This window comes from Myotis nattereri (assembly GCF_964212035.1).
Source record: "Myotis nattereri genome assembly, chromosome: 2".
In the NCBI taxonomy this organism is placed as follows: Eukaryota; Metazoa; Chordata; class Mammalia; order Chiroptera; family Vespertilionidae; genus Myotis; species Myotis nattereri.
Window position 1 is genome coordinate 65,001,121 of NC_138076.1, and position 8,945 is coordinate 65,010,065.

Genomic DNA, 8,945 nt, shown 5'->3' on the forward strand with positions numbered 1-8,945 from the left:
CCAAAATAAACTATAAATTACATAACAAGTAATTTATTCTCTCATTATCTTCTATCAAAATTATAACAAACTATTAATTATTAATACAAATGATGTTAGTTAAATAGCTCACAAGACAAATCAATTTGAGTAATATGTATAGAGTATTATTCCTTACCAGGAATTTTATCAGTTGTGATTTTACAGATCAGTGAATCTAGTCTTTTAATAAATACTTTGTCCTTGGAGAATATGTTCATTTTCTGTTCCTATAGTTCTCTGGACTGATTGACAGCTTCCTAGCATACTATCTCCTGGCTTAAACTATGCAAAATCAGTCAATAGTACTATATATATTTCAAAAAAGTATGTAGTACCTGAAAAATGAATATATAATTTAGTATTATGATACTGAGTGGAATCTAATGTAGTACTAATTTCTAAATAATTATAACTCAAAATATGCATAAATACACATTGCAGACCTTGATATCATTGCAATGGAAGAATGCACACGCAACTATTGTCATTAATAAAAATTACCTTGGATATCTGCATGCATTACAACTATAGAAGTGAATAGTATACAGCTGTACGTTAAATTTATATAAAATACTTTCTATAGGATATTGAAATTAAAATATTTTAATAAAATGTATATAATTTGAAGACAGATTTTTATAATCCAGACAGGTAAAGTCAAACTTTCAAAATGTTTTACATAGATAAGTAAGCAGATTCAGTATTTTAATATTTTTAGAATGTGTTTTTATTGATTTTAGAGAGAAGGGGAGAGATAAACATAGATCAGCTACCTAACCTGGACATGTTCCCTGACTGGGAATTGAACTGGAGACCTTCTGGTACATGAGAGAACATTCAACCAACTGAGGGATATTGGGGCCAGGGCTGATTTCAGCATTTTAAATAAAACTGTAAACAAAGTTAACATGTACTGTGTAGCCCTGTCCAGAAAGGGAAAGTAAAGAATACATTTCTCTCTCTCTCTCATGCATATGAATGTATATATATTGATTCAGGTGTCTTGAAAATAACTGCTTATTTCACTGGTCAGTAAACTTAAAAATATTGGATTTTTTTCCCATCACATTTATCCCTTCTATCCCCTCTTCCACCTCCACACACACCCTTCACCCCCACCCCCTCAATCACCACGCTGTTGTCCATGTCCCTGAGTTCTCCTTTTTTTTTCTTTTTTCTTCAATCCCTCCCCTACCTCCCCTTCCCCACCACCAGAGCTGCCTGCCTACTCTCCATGAGTCTGTCTCTATTTTGCTTGATAGTTCAATATTTTCATTAAACTCCATATATGACTGAAATCATATACTTTCTAGTTAAAAGCTTATAAGTTTTGTCTCAGACATTGCTTTGATCTCTCTGCTTTCCAATACTTGCATATATCTAGCAAGATCTTCCTAACAGTCTTCACCTTTCATCTTTAAAGAGCAAAAAGTCATGTCTAGTAGACCTGTATTATATCAAAACTGTTTCTAAGGTTTGAATGGAACTGTTGACTATTCTTAGCATTCATTTTAGCTGTACACAGTAGGCAATTATTCAACAGAGGAAGAAGGCAATACCAAAAGAATGTGTATGTCTGGCTTCAGAAAACACTGGTCTTTGTAGCAATGCTGGTGACATTTTCCAGCCTATTCCACAGTGTTCCCACAATACTTACCTGAGTCACCAAGAGGAAATGGAGTGCAAAGCCAGGGCACTTTGCAGCAACTATCTCTCCCCAGTAGACAATACTATTTTTAATCATCTATAGATAGATAGTTTCATTTGGGAAATTTTTCTTTCTCTTCCTATTAATTTCCACCTTTATCTGGGCCTGAATTCCAACATTTTATGACGACCTTCCTCTACAATTAACTCTTGCCACAGTCATGGTACCTGAGACATAGTACTTTTATTTCCTTTAGTAATGTTTCCCATGATGCCACTAGCATATCACTGAGAGGATAAAGAACATTATTCCAGTGTGATCAGTGGGAAAATAAAGCTGAAAATATTATATATTGGCTTCAGTTGGTAGATAAAACTCAAAATCTCAGGTGTTTATTGTCAATCAGTAAAATTCAGTAGGTCAATGAAATATAATTTTTTTAAAATTTTCTAGCTATTTTAAATAATCTCAAACTTCACATCTGGCATGCTGGGATAGAGGTCTTTGAAATATTTGCCTCACTCCATGAAACTCCAGCTACCTGCTTTGAATGAAATACAGAATATATCTTGAGGAAGGAAATGGCTTCTGAATCATAATAACACATTGAGTCAAAGGCTTTTTTCACTACCCACCAGTGTTAGCTCTACTTTATTTCAAATATTCTCCTGGTGAAAAAATTCTGAAAAGTAAAAACCAATCAAAACAAAACAAAACAAAACTTAAGATTATGATCTGCCACTCTTCTTTATGAAACATCTAATAAAAGTGACTGCAGAGTGTAGTAGAGAAAATCCTGAGTCATTCTAACGGTGCAGCAGTGCTTGTTAACATTACTCTTTTAAAGAATTGCCTTCTAGTCCATTTAGCTAAATGGCATGAGAGGGCATTATTAAACCTTTGTCATGGTAACAGACACACAAAATAAAGAAGATAGATTTTATACCAATATTGACCATTAAAATCAACATCAGCTTTCACATTGAGAAACATGCTGTGGGACTATAATTATCACATACTGTGACCTTCTTTAGGGGTTAGATGGTTACTAATTCAGGTTTTACTTTAACCTTTCTAACCTTTCTTATTAACCCTCTGGTTGCAGGTGAAGAGATGTAGGATCTACAGGCATAAGAGAGGCCCATTCTAGAGGGTGCATATAATCATATGCCCCCCCAAAAAACAGTACATGAAGGGTAATTGATGCAATTCTTGGCCAACTTTATCCTTTATGAACTTGGACTGATACATTATAAGGGCCCTCAAAGATGCTATGGATGTTAGGGAAGCCAACTGTGGGCAGGGATGACACATCTCTATATTTGTCTATGTCCTTTGCAGTATAAATGGCAAGTGGTGGTATCCTATATAATAAAAGGCTAATATGCCAGGAGTTCAACCAGGAGTTCGACCAGGATGTGGGATTAGCCGGCCAACTGTCCATGGCCCCTTCCCCGCCCCCCCCCCCGCCCCCACCGGCCTGATTGGCCCCCATCAGACTGGCTGGCTGGACCCCACCCATGCAGGAATTCTTGCACCGGGCCTCTAGTTATATAAGAGTTGGCTACGCCTAACAATATTCTTGCTATTATCCACTTGACAAAGAGAAGAATTTCTCAAGAACTCCGAGACACATGTAAGTAGGGTTAATAATGGGGGTGAGACTTGAAATGAAGTTACCCACAGCATATTTTATATGCTTTAAGAAAATTAGGTCATTTGCCTTTTTAATAAAGATTTTATTATACATAATTCTTCTCTTAACATCGTGAATAGATTCTTGGAAAACACAACTTTAAGCAAAAAGACATACAATGAAACCAATTTTACTGTAGGATGTTGATATAAGGAAGAGTTAAGTTCTTACTGCATATTCTTGGTCACAAAACTATTAACACAATTCTAGTTAAAGACCCAAAACATTTCTAATATTAAACATTGAAGTTAATATGTGCTACAGAGACATTTAAGAAATATGTTGAATAAAAGCAAGCAAGATCCTTATTTTCCAACTCACTTATTTCAGTTCAGGGTCTTGGGTGGCTAGAGCCTCACCCAGCAGCTAAGAGCTCAAGATGAAAACCAGCCCTGGACAGGACACAGTTCCACTACAGAATGCACTTCCATTCACACCCACACTCATTCAGACTGGGACACGATATACATACCAATCCCCCTAGCCGTGCACTTATTTGGGATATGGGAGGAAAACAGCTTACAGGGAGAAGACTCACACAGATGTGGGGAGAACGTACAAACTCCACACAGACAGAACCTTCACCTGAGGATGGATTTTTTTTTCTCGTCAAGGTCACAATGAAAGTCATTATTTGAAGATCTGCTGTATTAAGTGATTTTAGTAGAAATAGATCTGAAAAATTGCTTTCACTGTTTGTCAGTGAGACCAACAATGAAAGTCCTCCAGGACCTGAATGGGCTGATAAAAAGTGTGGAATCTTGAGTGGATCTTGGAGCTCTGAGAAGAAAGGAACTGGTGAGGAGAGATAATAAACACTAAAGGACTTCACAGAAATGCCCTGGAGATTCATATTCTCTTTATCCTGGTTGAGAAAACCAGGAAGTCATGAGGAAGGACTTGGTTGGATAGTGATACCTTTCCATCTACGTTTAAGGGAGAACATGGTACTGAGACTGACATCAGCTCTTAAAAGCTTTACCAACATCCCATGGAGTAATTATTTTTCATTACAATTTAAAATGGGACAATTGAGTTTAATAGAGTTTAAGTATCATTCCCAGAAGAAAAAAAAAAGGTAGAAAGTTGTAGACAGAGTTTAAACTCAGACTTTTTTTCCCTTTAATTTCAAAAAGATTTTGTGATCTTTGAGACGGATGTAGAGGTGAGGCTGAGTCACACAAAGGGTGCTCACCATCCCATCACTAACAGATCAGGAGGTGCTTCTCTGTATGTCTTTGGTAAGTGAGGGCAGCTGGAATCCATCATCACTTATGATTGAATCCACAGTGAAAGAAACACCACTGAGTATGCAGAAATAATGTTTATGTATAAATAGAAATAATGATCCTATCTCAAGTCATTCTTGCTTTTGGGGTTTTAGAAACCAATCTTATGTTCATGAGCTATGCAAATAAATATAGAAATTTCCCCAGCATTACTACAATTGTAAGAGATAAAATTAGAAGTGTATTACTTTTTGTCCAAAGTGTCTTTGATGTTATTATTTTAACAGCCAAAATCAGTGATGGCATTTTCTTTGATATTTGTCTTTTAAATAAATAGTTGATCTATCTTGTGAAAATATAAATTTTCCAATTATAAATCTATAAAAATGAATTTCAATTTAAATAAAAAATAAATGCTATCACTGAGAAAAAGAGTTCAGGTTCTGCATAGTTTCAATAACACAATACAGAAAAAAATATTTCTCCCAGCCTCCTTTGCAGCTCATGTGGTCACATGACCAAGGTCTGACCAATGAGTTCAATGTGAGCAAAAGCAAGTGTGTTCCTTGCAGAAGTTTTCTTATGCCTCTCCTTCCTTTCTTCCTATTTGATGTAATGGCTGAATTACAACAGCAATCCCAGACTGTGAAGTGATATTGAACACAGAAGCTACACATGGTGAAACAACTAGGTTTCTGACAACATGGAACATTATGCAAGGGTTGAGTTGGCCCCTCAGGACTTGAACATGAAAGAAAATTTATCTTCCATCTTGTTTAGCCACTGCACTTTTGGAATTTTCTATCACTCACTGCTAAACTTAGTGCTACTAGATCCACCCTTTCTGGAGGCAGGGACTCTGGATTCTTGGATTTACCACACTATACTACAGAGAATCATCATTTGCATCCTCTTCCTAAATTAAATAGTAAGAAATATGAAGACTGGTACTGTGTCTTATATATTTCCATCTTCTCCTGTCCCATGAAGCAGGAGGCCTCATACACACACAAATCATGTCTGAAAATTGAATTGAATTCTTTGTACTATACTCCATGTGGCTTCCTAATTGGTATATCCTTAGCAGGCCACAAAACTTCCTGGCATGGCACACCCAAGGAAAGCTGCTCTTCACCCCTTCCAGGCAGAATGCACCCCCCGCCTCCCAGGAGGAACATGCACTTACCAGGATGTCCGAGTCCTCAGGTTTCTCCCTGGGGCTGGGCTGGAGCAGTTGCTGAGTTTGAATATCCAGTAGTTCTTAGCAGAGACAAAGAAGTTCCATGGCAGAAGGCCGCCAATGCCCAGGCTGAAGAAGGTGACGTAGGCACCATTGAAGGGGTCCTCGGGCCTTGGCAGGCTGGGTGGTGAGCAGTCCAAGCAGCTTCTCAAGCAGTGCTTCCTGGTCCGAACACAGAGAGTTGCTTGCGGTTCTATAGGTGGAGTTTGAACTCTGATGGAAGTTATCCTCTGAGACAAAGGCCACTGTTGAAAGAGAGAGAGAAACAGGTGATCAGAAGCTAAAGCTGGTCGCCCAGCTGGAGTGGCTCAGTGGTTGAGAGTGGACCTGTGAACCAGGAGGTCACGTTCAATTCCTGGTCAGGCACATGCCCAGGTTACGGGTTTGATAGCCAGTGGGGAGCGATTATCTTTCATTATTGATGTTTCTATCTCTCTCCCATCCTCTATGAAATCAATAAAAATATATTTTAAAAAATTAAAAAAATTATAAACAGGGAAAACTGGTGGAAATGGCATGTTTATAGTAGCATTTTTGGCACCAATGATTATTTATATTTCACAAAAATAACAGAAGGTAGATTGAACAGTGAGAAGAGGAGTTGAGAATTTATCAGAAAAAAAAATGGATTTATTAATTGTCAAGAGATTTCAAGGGCAGGGTGAAGATGAAAATTACCATTGTACCAGAGATCATTCAAAGCTTTGATCAAATCAATTGTTTTCTATATACAGGGTTGGGCAAAAGTAGGTTTGCAATTGTTCGTATGGAAAATAATACAATAATTATTAAACAATAATACAAGAATAAACTCTGTACTCACAATTGTAAATCTACTTTTGCCCCACCCTCTATGCTAAGGTAATAATATAACATGAGCTAGCTTTTTATTTTTTTATTGATTTTACAAAGAAAAGGAGAACAAGATAGAAACATCAATGATGAGAGAGAATTATTGATCGGCCGTCTCCTGCACACCCCACACTGGGGCTTTAGCCTGCAACCCAGACATGCTCCCTGACTGGGAATCAAACCATGACCCGGTTCATAGATCCATGCTCAACCACTGAGCCATGCCAACCAGGTTAACATGAGCTTGCTTTTAATTATCTTGAATTGAGTCAGTGTTCCAAACTCATTTTTTAAGATAAACAACATCAAACAAAGCAAAGTAAAAGCAGTATGTTAAGAGAAACTTATCATAATTATACTTGCATTAATCAGGCTTATCCAGAGAAACAGAACCAATAGGAGATTACACACACACACACACACACACACACACACACACACACACACACACTAGAGGCCTGATGCATGAAATTTGTGCAAGAGTAGGCCTTCCTCCCCCTGGCTGCCGGCACCGGCTTCCTTCTGGCACCCGGAACCTGGGCTTCCCTCACAGCCCAGGCTTCATCCAGAAGGCTGTCTGGTCTAATTAGCATATTATATTTTTATTATTTTATATATATATAATATTATATACTACTATTAATTCATTAATTAATTCATTAATATTATTAATTTTATATATGTATGTTTTTCTTTTAAAAGACTTATAAGGCATTGTCTCACATGTTTATGGAGGCTGGGCAGTTCTGAGATCTGCTGGCAAACTGAAGACCCAGGAAAACTACTGGTGTAGTTTCAGTCCAAAGGCCCATAGGCTTAAAACCTAGAGGAGGACTGATGTTTCAGATCATGTCCAAAGGCAGGAAGAATCTGATGTCCCAGCAGAAAGGCAGCCAGGCAGGCAGGAGAAATTTCTTCTTACTCAGAGGAGAATCAGCCTTTTGCTTTAGTCAGGCCTTCATCTTATTGGATGGGGCCCTCTCAGAATAGGGAGAGCAATCTGCTTTACTCAATCTAGCAATTTATATCTTAGCCTCGTACAGAGCTTTCTCGCAGACACATCGGGGATAACGTTTGATCGATCAATGTCTGGGAACTCCTTGGTCCAGTCAAGCTGACACATGATATTCATCATCACGCTACCATATCACTGTGAAGCACTCATCCTAGAAAATTTGGATTATCTTTCAAATATCACACACTCTCCCAATATATCAGATCTCCCTCTAGAATAATGATTAAATAGGCCTACTTATTTGCACTACTACTGCCTCTTTCCTACTTATAATTCTTGTAATCTGCTTCAGCTTTGCAAAAGTAACTGTTTGAAGTATTTTTTCTATAAAATATTGTATTGCTATTAAAGCGCTTTAGAAAATATACCATTGGAAAACACATGAAAATATGTACAGAGATATCAATTGCATCATTGTTGGCATATTGTAAAGAAGTGTAAATTTCAACCAATGGTGGACTGGTTGTACAATTTCTGATACATCTATAAAGTGGAATAAATTCACTCATTATGAGAAAAACTGGCAGACTAATATGAAAATGCCAGAAAAGTAAAACAAAATAACATTGATCACAAGAACTCGTTACTATATAGAAGTATAGATTCATCCCATTTGTTATAAAATGAAACATTATTTTTGAGTTATTTTATACAAACAGTAATTCACTGCCCAATGACTTTTTAACAGTCATGCACTGCCCAGTGACTTTTTGGTCAAGTACAAATCATGTATGTCATGATGATACTATCAGATTAGAATGGAGGGGGAAATTCTTATTCTCTAATGACTCCTAGCTGCCAGCCATTGTAACATCATAGCCCAAGGCATTACTCTCTCATGCTGCCTCAGTCTCTGGATAGTAATGCTATTGGCTAAACATGTTTGGGACACTCACCTGGGCTTCAGTGAGCTTCTCACAGGCATCTCCCCTTTCTAAACCAATGTCCATCTGGACCAACCCTTGTGGTTCTTATTACAATTGCAAAATGCCCTTCAGCAATAACCACTAGGAAATTATGAAGATAAAAAAGAGTTTATTACTTACAGGCCCTGGAGCTTATAAGGGGACGCACAGTGAGGTCAAGGTACAGGAAAAGGGAGGTATAGAGAGATGATAGAGATAGAGATAGAGGTAGAGAAAGAGATAGAGATAGAGATAGAGATAGAGATAGAGATAGAGATAGAGATAGAGACAGAGACAGAGACAGAGATAGAGATGGAGATGAGAGAGAGAGAGAGAGAA

At 37.5% G+C, this 8,945-nt stretch overlaps 1 pseudogene across 1 annotated transcript in view; it reads right to left on the reverse strand.

Annotated features, from left to right (window-relative positions):
- The window catches only part of LOC308513736 (phosphoglycerate kinase 1-like), a 168,270-nt pseudogene extending 159,619 nt beyond the window's left edge, over positions 1-8,651 (reverse strand). Inside the window, exons 1-2 of the transcript in view lie at positions 8,598-8,651; positions 5,781-6,079 (exon numbers count right to left, since the gene is read on the reverse strand). The product of the transcript in view is annotated as a phosphoglycerate kinase 1-like (transcript). The remainder of the gene's footprint in view (positions 1-5,780; positions 6,080-8,597) is intronic.
- Between the last annotated feature and the right edge of the window lie 294 nt (positions 8,652-8,945).